The 12,023-nt window shown below is 39.6% G+C and overlaps 1 protein-coding gene across 1 annotated transcript in view; it reads left to right on the top strand.

Moving 5' to 3' along the window:
* Positions 1-12,023, top strand: part of ADARB1 (adenosine deaminase RNA specific B1) — a 342,687-nt gene that overhangs the window by 275,537 nt on the left and 55,127 nt on the right. The gene's annotated exons all lie outside the window — the stretch shown is intronic.

Here is a 12,023-nt window from a genome sequence, read left to right on the forward strand (position 1 = left end):
TCTCTGATCCTTTATAACTCTCACAACTGCATTTCTCCCTCAGTGAGGTATTTGTGCGGAGGAAGCTCTCTGTGCTGGGATTGACTCTGATATCCTTTGGCTGATGGATCCCTTTGGAGGGGTGAGAAGATTGGCTGTGGAGTGGAATATATAGAGAAAATGCAAAATTAAAAGTTGTAGTATGCCAACCTGGAAAACTCTGTCTGTCTTCTGCATGGATGTGTGTGTATCCATGCAAAACATATAGAAGGCTAGTGTGGAGACTGCTCCAAATTATATTTTGTGAATTAGAGTGAGAAAGCACAAGTCAGTTTCAGCTCTAACATCTACTTTATCATTCTATCTTTTGTAGGCTATATTTTGTTATATGTATTTTTGCATATTGCAATACTGCAAAATTACTATATGCAATTGAAAGCTTTTATGGTTAAGTACTGAAAAAAAGTTTCACTCTATTTCTGATACCTAATAGGTGTTGCAAATGCCTCATGTATCTATACAAAACCATATATTTTGTCTCCTCAAGCACTCTTCAAATCATAAAAAGCCTGTATTTGAAACATTGTGATTAAAAATGTGCTTTGATTTCAGTAGCACACAGTTACTAAATGTTCCTTTTAAAAACCCAAATTCTTCCATTCACTTACGGTTGCTCATATTCAGTGACAAAGTGATCATCGTGATTGTAATTAAATATTTATCATACAGTTCTCTTTTGTCATTTGGATGTTACAAGGCAAGCAAAGATATACTTTAAAGGCTGAATAGTAAGCTATATTATGATAGTATATCAGGCAAATGAGTGTTTGATGGGCTGTGTTAACGTGAGCTAAAAATAAAACCCCATCTGTTCACCTTTCAAACTGCATCAAGACACTGCATATGGGTTGTGGAATAATTTAATGAAACACAAATGAAAATATGTTTATTTCCATCTTACCGAAACAAGTGAAACAGGCAACTTGTTAGTGAAGATGTTTTAACAAGCAGGGAATTGTGTGCTTATGGCTTTTCTGGAATATAGTAGCACTGCAACCATTTAAAATCATAAGTGAGTAGATACAGAGACTCACTGAAGACATTGTGTCTAATAATCATATACAGCTCAGATCTTGATTACTTTGCCAAGAGTTTGAAGTGTTTGCACAATTAGGGATGTGCCCCATTGGCTTCAGACCTGCAGAGTTGTATTGTGTACTCTGGTCTTTGGGTACACTGTTTTTTAGTGTTTTTTATAGCTGAATGAGTTCTCCCAATGTCCTGGTTGACTCTGCAGGGAGATTTTGGAGCCATGTGCTGATTTTTCCAATCAGTGATCTGCTCCATAAGAAGAATTTTTTCCAAGGTGTGGGGTGTGCTCTGTGCCGTGGCTGGGCGCTGTACAAGAGGCAGAGACCAACGGGGGTGCTGCTGCCTCTGAGCTCTTGCTGATGCTGGTGCAAGTCAAAGCCACTGGAGCAACAATAATTTTTGTGTGCTCAGGACTTTTGAATGTGCTGCCTGTTTTAATACATGTAGTGGAGTGGATTTTTTTTTCTGCTTTTTTCAGGTAATTGTATCTTTGATGTTGATGCAGCTGTCTTCATCTCGCTGCTCTGTTTTCCTGCAGGCCTTTGTAAATTCTGTCTGTCGCTTTTACCAAGCGTTTCCCATTGCTTTGTCTTTATCTTCAAAGCTCAGCCATTTCTAGTGACTTCAAATCACAGATCTCCATCTGTTGCTGGTTTTCTGAACCAAAATTAAAAGACGCTGTGTAATCTGTGAACTGCATTTGACGGGGATGAGGCAGTTTGTTTTCCAAGGAGCTCTGGGAGCTGATCCTGAAATTAGGAGATTATTTACCCCATGTGGGTCTCTTACAGATGAGGAGACACTCACCAAGGCGGCACCAGATAGGAAGAGCTCATTTAGATACTGAAAAGAGAAAAAGCAAAGTATGAAAAGTCAGGAGGAGACGAGCTCAGAGAATCTGGGTAAGGTGTGCCTTGAGGTTCAGGCTGCAGGGGCACCTCTGGCTATGCTACATCTGGTTCCTTGACAGAAAGAGAATTATTGTGCTGTTCTTAGAAGAAAATGTGCATTTACCCTGTGCTTCACCAGGGCCCCAGGAGAGCAGGACAGCTGGGAGTGCCACAGGCTGTACAAGGCCACGTGCTCAAGGCTTGGTGGCTCTGTCAGTATTTTTTAAAAAAGGTATCCTGACCAGGCAGCTCAGAAGGGTGGGGGCATGTATGTATGTGTGTGTGCGTGCATTTTTATATCTATAAATTGTAGCATTTGCTTTGGTTAAACAGATTGGGTTCTCAAATAGCTGAGATGTGTTACAACAGCCTTGGAAATGAAAGGCACTTGCAAAAGCCTTATGTTAGGGAGGCATAAACTGTCTGACTTGGCATCTTTTCCAGGTCCCAAAAACCTCTGAAGCAGGTTGACAGGAAATACTGAGCAATTGCTTTCTGTCAGTCTTCAATAGAAATATTTTTCTTTTTTCTTTTTCTATTTTTAATTAAAAAATTCTTATCCAAGCATTATTCTTAGATGTGTGAAGGTACCTAAAACAGGGTGGAAAATACATAGTTTTTTCATCTCCCCCACAAAGATCTTATTTGAAAGACATTTTCCAAAATCAAAGTATTTTCTTGGAAAATTGTGAAGTAAAGAAAAACTTTGATTTCACATGAAAAAAATAGTAATGCTTTATTCTTTGACTTCTGTCCAACTCTAATTTTATGAAACTTAGTGATGAAAGATCTCTGAAGAATAATGAATGTTTTTCAACCAATTCCTGTTAAAACATAATTCTAATTTGCTTGTACTTGCCATGCCTAAAATATGATGGGCACAATCAGTAATTTGCATAAATTTCTGATTTCCGTCTGCTCTTTAAAAGGTTATAAAAATAATCAAAGTGCATTACATAAAATCCTAAATTCATACATGACTAGACAAGAATCAAGAGTACTTATTTGGTTACCACATGTGCACAGATGTGAAATGAGAGTCAGCATCATGTGAAATAACAATTCTTTTTATTCTCATTTTTAATTTAATGTAATATTTGTATTTTCCCGATTATGTGGTAGATTTCCATTATCTGTTTACCATAAATTTTGCCTGTAGACTTCTTGATTTTCATTAGATGAAGACCAAGAAGTGAGGGCCAATAAGAATATTCCTGAAATTCTCCCACACAGCAATTTGGGAGCATCATTTTGTCTTTACTGTTCTGTCTTCCCAGCTCAAGTGTGTTGCCCTGTCACAGAAGTCACTGAAAATGCAAACAACTTTCATTGACCACCTTGTGGTTTTACGGAGAAATTTAGTCAGATATTTGAACCTCAAACTCCATTTATAGATCGTTAGCTGTTTAGCATTCATTAGAGGATTCCAGATGCCAATACAGGCTGCCACCAGGAAACGCAGAGTATTTCAAGTTCTGAAAGTTTGGTCTGGCCAGATTTAATGATATGAGTGAGCAAATGTGCTCCTGCTGGAAGTGTGGGGGAAGGAAGGGGAAGCTCATGAGAGGTGGTTTTTCTCATGGTCCCTTGTGTGTTGGTGCAGAATATTGTAGAATTGATGTGGTTTCTTTTATGGAAAAGGTTGTAGGAAAAGGTTTTCTTTTTTAGAAAAGGTTTGCTTTGATTTGGTGGCCTTTTGTGCCCCCTCTCTATACAAACCACTACATCACCGCTGCCCTCAGAATCTACTGCCTGCATTTTTTAATACATTTAAAAGTAAGCAGAGCAAGGCAATCCAAAGGTGCTGATGTGACCAAAACGTATTTATGGTGGTGTTCTCCTCTTCTGACCACTGTAATGCAGGGTCAGTGCATGTGTTATTCATCAGGTACTTTACAAGGAATTTTTAATACACTATGTTACTAATAGAAAGCCCAAGTTTCCTCTTTACACTTTGTTTCCTCTTTTCCTCTTTCTTTTTTTTCCCTACAGCTTGCATGTTAAGAAATCTTCATGAATGAAGCCTATTCATCATTCTTATTGCTCTTTCCCATTGTTCCCAGGAGGTAAAAGATTATATTAAATGCATATGCTATTCCAAACGCTTCTGATGATTTTCAAAAGGAAAGGTTTTGGTTTTTGCACTTAAGAGTTTGGGAAAAGACCTCAAAGATTTCTTTTCTTCTAAAGACACATCCAGGAAGAATCTTTTTCCCCTCTTCATTGTCCTTTTCCCTTCTCTTCATGACTTCACAGTTAGAAAAATAATTCACTTAATGATTTTTTTTCCCTTCAGATCTAGGACAATTTCCTCTTCATTTTACCTTCTGATAGTGCTCCTGCTCATCTGTGTTTCCTGACCCCTCAGGGGCTGTATGCTGAGCTTCCCTTGCCAGCACTGATGCTTGTTAAGGCACTGGACTGAGAGCATGCAGAATAAAATAGATGTTAATAGATGTGTGGTGTCCCAGAGGTCCTGCTGCTCCCCCTCTCTGGCAAGGAAGACACTCTGTCTGCATGGCTGGTCCTCTTCCTTCCCCTGAAACAACCAGCCTGCAAAACCATGAGGAAAATAGCACAGCTTTGCATAGAGGAACATCTGTTAAATTCTTCCCTCAGCCATCACATGCGTGAATAAAAATTAGCTGAAAATAGGCAATAAGTTGTCCTTGAAACTGAACAACCTTATTTTATTTTGTGCATACTTTAACAGTGTGTTTCTACCCAAATGCTGGAGCCAGTGGCAGATATTTCTCTTTGCTCAAAGCTGAGCTAAACTGTGGCATGAAGGGAGCCTATAGCAGACATGGAGAGGGATTGTTTACATGGGCATGGAGTGACAGGAGAAGGGGGAAAGGCTTCAGGCTGAGAGGTTTAGGACAGATATATGGAAAAATCCTTTACTCTGAAGGTGATGAGGCCTTTCCACTATCCCAGATTGCCCAGAGGAGCTGTGGCTGCCCCATGTCTGGAAGTGCCCAAGGCCAGGTTGGCTTGGAGCACCCTGGTGTGTGTTGTTGCCCAAGGCAGGGGATGGAACTGAAAGGGCTTTAAGGTCCCTTCCAACCCAAATTATTCTGTGTTTCCATGGTGGATAGCAGTGAATGTTCATTGACATGTTTGATTTTTGTGGTTCTAAACTTGAGGACATGGTTGATGATGAGCACAGTCGTGGTGCTGGGTTGGTGATTTCGCTTGGTGATCTTGGAGGAGGTTTCCAATGATTCTGTGATTTCCTACATTTGTGTCCTGTCTGCTGTCACTTCTGACACTCAGGATATACACTGCCCCATCTTTGCAGTGTATTTCTACACTAAAATGGACTGTGAAAAACCAAACTGGAAGTTTATGGGATGTATGCACAGATTGTTTGTTGTGCAGCTTAATAGCGCTAAACAATGTAGTTTAAAGGTAGATCTGGGTTTGTTTATATGACACCTTTAGCAGAAAAAGCAGCAATTTCTGTGCTGAAGACCTTGATTAAGGAAATCAGTTGCTATTGAAGGGAATATCAAAAACTCTTTCAAAATTGCCAGCAGAGCTCGGTGCTCTGTTGTATTGTTAATTAGCAAATAGAAACTTTAGACAAGACAAGGGATGTGAAAATAAAATGTCTTTAGGAGTCTCCCAAGGCAAAAATGAAAAAAGCAATCTTATTCACAGTTGCCACCAGGCAGTAGTTTGTATCCATCCATAAATGCAGGTGGATATAGGCTGTCTTGGCATGCTTTATTCTGGGAGCAAGGATCAATACAAAGCTGTGCTGAGTCCCAGGTGAGTGTCCGGACTGCAGGAGCAGCTTGTTCTTCCACTGATGCTCTTTTTCAGACTCTCAGATTTCCAAACACTGGTGAGGCTTCAGTGGGCAGGTGAGCAGTGTTTTTACACTGACAATAGCAGTGTAAAAAGAGAAATATTGTTCATTGTTGTCCCCATATGGCTTGGCAGATCCCCTGTTTGCTTTGATACCAAGGTAGTGCAGCTGCACATCCTACATGAATTTACATCCAGGGCAGCTTTGCCCTTCAAATATAAGCACGATGAGTGAGCTCTGTGATGTGTAATAATTTATTTTGTTTTTCTCACAATACCTGCCTTGGCAAGTGAACAGTTTGAAGTGTGCATGCTAAATCAAACACTTAAGAAACCTTTTTATTCCATGAATGGATACTTTCCTAGTTTATTACACATCATCTCAGCAATAAGGTAGAGATTTTATTGAATGTATGCATTAACTGACTTGAAAAATATACATGCAAATGTTGCTCCCATTTGTCTTCCAGAAGGCAGTTAATGTCTCCCTTCCTCTGGTACCAGGTAGCCTACTGGGACATAAAAATAATTAATGCCTTGGAAGCACTATCTCACAGAACGTTATGTTTGTTTTATTTAAGGGAAAACATTTCTACTACAGGTTAAAAAAATCAGGCTAAGATTTGTGTTGCCTGAAGATAATTCAGGTGCTTTAGCAGAATCTGTTTGCATTTCTCTCTGAGGACAGGCTGGTATTGCTGCTGCAGGCAGGGACAGGATTTTGGCCAATATCAGTGTGTCACAACTTGTGGCATTAGTGCAGCTTCCCACAGATCCTTCTCAGTTCCTCAAATATTTCTTGGCCAGCATGCTCTCAAAAGAGCTAGGCTTCTCTAATGCTGAGACCTTGTATTAGGGAATCCTTGTAAGGGTTCCTGTTCTTCATGTTGGTGTATTTAAAAGAAGGGTCTTGTTCCATTTTTAAGGCACAATTAACAATCTAGGTAATGATATTCCAACCCTTATTTTCTTTTGTGTGAGTCTCTGGTTGCACTTGACTTTTTGCACCAGTCTGGTGGTTCCATTTGTGACTCAGTTGAAAGTACCTTACTGGAAATAAAGTGTTGTGTACTCCAGAGGGAAAAAGGAAGGAAATTCTCCTTGAGAATAAAAATATTTGTGTGCATCTCTGTCTGAAAAGTCACTTTTGGAGCTCCCCTGGTTTGGGTGTACCTTATGCAGACATCACAATATCTGGGGTAGGGGCAGGTAGATGGACACTGTGGTTGGAAATGCACAGAACTAATTCTCAGCTGCTGTGTGTTTGGCCCAGAATTACTCTGCCTGCAGTAGAGCAGGAGCTGCACCCCCAGGCAATGCAGTGTCACCTCTTTAATTTGGGTGTATCTTAAAGTTGTCTCAGTAGAATCCATATTTGTGCTTTAAACAGAGAGGGATATTAAGGGAACTACTTGGGGCTCTCTAAGCTTTGTTGTAAAACTGCCAATTTAATTTTGTGTCTGACGTATTGCATTTTGAGGGTCTGGTCTGCTCTGTCAACAGACTAAATTCCATTCTAATGCAAATGAAAATCAAATGGATCTAGCCAAACACCAGAATGCTTTTGTCTCGTTTTCCTCTGACTCTCTTTTACCTCATTCTAGGGATGACTTGCAGGCTTAATGGATTTGGTTCCAGGGACTGTTTCTGCTGTAAAATAGAACCTTTAGTCATCCTCAACTTGAAAACATCTCACAGACTCAAAGCCATTAGTATAGATAAATCCAAATCACACCTGTGAGATGCTCTCTGTGCCCTGCAGTCATTCTCTGCAGCCCCCTTTGTGGTCTCCATATTAAAGAATTAGATTCAAAAAGAGAAGGAAGGGGAAGGAATCTATACCACAGAGATAGAAGTTTGGTGACCTTGTGCTGGGGCAGTGCAAGGAGTGATGCTCTTGCTCTGCTTCTTTCTCAGAAAGAAAGAAAAAGAAAATTAAGGCTATGTTAACAGATGGTGAAATAAGGTAGATGAATACTTAATAGAAAAATATGAGCTATTTACAAAAGGAATAGAGAAAATTACTTGTTAAGTCACAAGCATGTTTATATCCTGTTGTTTCAACCATACAAACCTTTGGCAAAAACAGGTCTGTTCAGGACTCTGAACAGACAACTCTATTGCCCAGTGTAAAAGTTAAACTGAGCTCCAAGGCCCTAAACCAGCCAAAATTAAGATGAAAATTATGTCTGTTTTTTCTCTGAATTCACAGTGATGTCAGACATTGGCTTTATGCGTAAAAAATATTTAGCAACAGAACAAATATGGTTTGGACTCCCAGGAAACACTGTCTTAAGGATCCTGCAGAAAATCTATAAAATCCAGTATTTATATATATGTAAAAAGCAGTTATTCATGACACCCATTGTGAATAATGCTAATCATATTCTAGTTATAGCAATAAATATAAATTAATATTAAATAAATCAATAGAAAGAAATAAAATTACATTCTAATCATAGCAATAAAAATATTTGTGACTTTTACTTGTGTAGAAGGTATTAAAATCCCCAACCAAAATCTGCACGTGTGGGATTGTACGTGGAACCATGCCTGCAAATATACAACTCTCAGTGCTGAAGAAAAACATTTTAAATATATCTTACACATGTAAATTTAGTCTGAAGACTATAATGTATAAGCTGCCAAATGATGTGAAGAATTGGCTGCTGTAGATGCTGGAAACAAAGCAAAATGGATGTGCTGAAGTTGTAAGAATAGTAATAGCCACAAGGACAGAATGTGATAAATCCATGGGGATCAGTGTTTCTGCTAAAAATGAGCTCAGCTCAGAATGCACTGTGGTGTCCTCAAATAGGTTCCATTTTTTATTGCTCTTAGGCAATCCCTCCTTGTTTACTATGATGGAATTAAGTGCACTGTGCACTGAAAGTTCTTTGAGTACATTTACACCAAAAAAGTTTAGGACAAATTAATGATGCTATTTTTATTCCTGTGATATATCTGTGTTAAAGATCTTGTAATGAATGCATAAAGAAACAAGAGCCAAGATAAATTTACGAGACAAGAGTCTAAAAAGCCCAAGATGTGCAAAAGAGGAAACACAGGGGGAATTTTCATATGGTGATTTAACTGTTTAAATTTTGGCCCTAAAGAGAAGGGCTTTGGGAGAGGAGGGTGCTGGTTCCTGCCTTAATGCCCATAAAGAATGCATTTAGATGTAGGGATCAGATTTAAGCTGTAATAAATCCATTGGTCCAAATGGTGTGTATATATCCAGGAGGAGACTATTTTCCAGTGATGGCTTTAGCTGAAAGGGGAGTGATGGGCATATTCAGAAGGAGATTTTGAGAGTTTCCTTTGGAGCGAGAAGCAGGACGGTGGGAGCGGGTTCAGGCGCTCCGACTGGTCAGCTGCGGGGATGCTGGGCAGCAATGTGTCATACTGAGGATGCTTTTCCAAGTTTCCTGCTGCTGAGGGCTCTTCCCAGGTGTGCTGGCAGCTGAGGAGGAGTGTGAGTGGCAGGCAGGGGCAGGGGCAGAGCAGCACCCTGTGCCCTGTGCCTGCGGAGAGCCGCGCTCCCCATTCCGTGCCCGCGGCTCCGAGCTCACAGGGATCCAGGGCTGTGCTTGGGATGCTGAGCCTCTGCAGCCTGCATGCTGCACCTCTCCCACTGTGCTGCTGACCTGTTCTAATTCCTTGCTCTTCAGAGTATGACTTTGAAATCCGCCGTGATGAATCCAAATTAGTAAGACACGCTGGAAGGTTTCACAGCTGGAGTCCTTTGCGGGAAACGCTTTCTCTGAATTATGCTCAGGGAACGGACTTTCAGGTAGCTTTTCTTTCCTTTTTTCCCCAGTATTCCTGCTTAAAAATTCAGCTTCAAATGTTCTGTACACAGAAGGATCTGGTGCAACTGCTACAGAGCAGAGATGAATAGATGTAGTCCAAGACAATCTATAACTCTTGAGATTGAAAGGATCAAAAAAGTAGCTTTACTTCTTCTTATACTGTTGCTCCGGTAGACTTCAATTCAGCTTTATTCTGAAAGTGAAAAACCTGTGGAAAAGAACAGGTTGAATACATTTTGTAGAAGGACAAATGAATCTTGCTCCTTCAATGGCCTTGCAGTTTTTCATATTTCCTGCTCCCAAAATCACCAGCCTTGTAAAGGACAAGGGAAACTCCTCCAGTCAAGTTGCCCAAACAATTCTGTGTTACTCCCATGATCAGTCATACTCTCAAATTGTTGAGCGTTTAAGCCTTAGTTGAAGCAAGCAACTTGATTAAAGATGTTCACGTTAGCCTGCATATTCACATTCCATTTTAGAGCCATTGAAAAGATATAAATTGAACAAGACAGCAATTTGAAATAACTTGCATTGTTTAAATGTTTTATTACAAGTGCTGATCAAAACTCTTCTGCAAAAAGAAACATTTTAGCTGTTGGACAGAAAGAGACACATTTCCTTTGAATGTCATATAAGCCCCACAAAGTACAGTCTTTAAAGTGAGGAAGGAAACTCAGTTTTTCTGTGAACTTCAAAGAGGGTTGATGAGGGGAGAAAAAAGGGGGGATCACCCCCAACACCTGACCAGCTTTGTCTCCTCTGGAATTACCTTCTCATCTGAGATCCAAAATCTGTCTTGATCACTGCATGCTCTTAAAAGTGGCTGAAGTTGGCAGGCAAGTGACAGTGGCTGCACTGCCATCCATCCCTAACTACATATTTAATTTGGTAAATAGGCAAATTGTGAGAACATCCAAATATTGATTACACTCTGTGGGAACTGGCTGCTTTCTTTAGATGGAATGAGATCCTTTGATATGGACCTCTATCAAAAACTGGAGCGCATCAGGCTGCTGTATATAAGTTTCATACAGTTTAGTTTCTACAGAAAAAAAAATATTTTATATGTTAATTTAAGCATCCAAATGCAGAATATGGAATTAATGAAAACTAACCTTCACATTTCAAAAACTTAAGAAGATTTAATTGCAATTACTTAATTATGGTCTATGAAATATGCAAAAAACCCCCCTCCCTGAGTATTAAGCCAAGTTTTTTACAAAAAAATTAAAACTTTTATAGCAGTAGGTGTTTTGAATTGTCCTGGGTTGGATTTACGATAGGGAAAATAGCCCTTTAAAAATTTGTTTCTACTGTTAATAAATAACCCAGAGCTGAAGCTTCAATTTTCAGGAGAGCAAAAAATAGATTATATTAATGAAGAGCTGGGAAAATAAATTTTCACTCTCTTGGAAAAGGAGCAGATTGTGTCTCTTAATGACTTTGCATTTGTTCAAATGATTTTGCAGTCTGATCAGAATAGATCTGAATTGTATCAGCATTTATTATTATTACTAATATCTGGACTGTAGTAAAGCTAAAGTAAAAAACTACTCATGAAGGGGGTTGATATTGAGGGGATGGAGTATGTGCACGCACACCCCAAAATAATAAGGAATGTATCCAAACATTCTGGCCAAAATGAGCTATATCCTCCTTAATTTCCTGTTGTTGTTTTTCCCTAGACAAACTAAGCTGAAAAGAGACATTGATTTAATTTGGTGAGGGATGTGTTGTCTGTCTGATGCCTTGTTTTCTGCTTGCTCGTGTCTTGCCAACAATTATCTTGTCAAGAGGTAATGTAGGCAACAGAGAAGCAGTTACGAAACTTCTGATAAAGGTAAAGTTCCTTTCCACTGCAATAAAACCAGACCTAAAACCAATCATGTTATTATTTAAAGGACTTATGAGCTTGTTTTCCTGTAAAACAAATATTGCCTTGACAATTGACATTTTCTGGACCCGAATCCCTGCACGTTAATGCAGATCATGGCACAAAACAGAATTAGACCTGAAATGAAGATTAATTAGAGAAACATGGTCTAGAGCTGGGTCTGTGCTGTTTTTCAGTGCTGTGGGTTGAAGATGATGTAGCTGCAATGCTCTTGCCCTCGTGGTGTCCTTGTGGCACTGGGCATGGTGGTGGCTGGGAGCAATTTGGGACATTGCACCCAGCTGCCCTGCCAGTGCTGCAGTGCTTGTAGGAAGGAGTGATCTCTTTTTAGACTGCTATTGATTAGTGTAATCAGCTTTAAACTCTGAGCAATTGTTCTCCATCTGTTTTGGCTTTAAAGGTTTTTGTTTCCTGCTCAGATCAAAGAAAGCTCTAGTGTCCAAAAGATGATCTGTTTCTTTCAAAAATAGCACTTGGAAATATCAACTCTCCCTCCAGTCCTTGGCTTATTTATATCCTGAAATCATCTCGTATAAAACTGCC

Source organism: Melospiza georgiana, chromosome 7 (genome assembly GCF_028018845.1).
Source record: "Melospiza georgiana isolate bMelGeo1 chromosome 7, bMelGeo1.pri, whole genome shotgun sequence".
Classification (NCBI taxonomy): domain Eukaryota; kingdom Metazoa; phylum Chordata; class Aves; order Passeriformes; family Passerellidae; genus Melospiza; species Melospiza georgiana.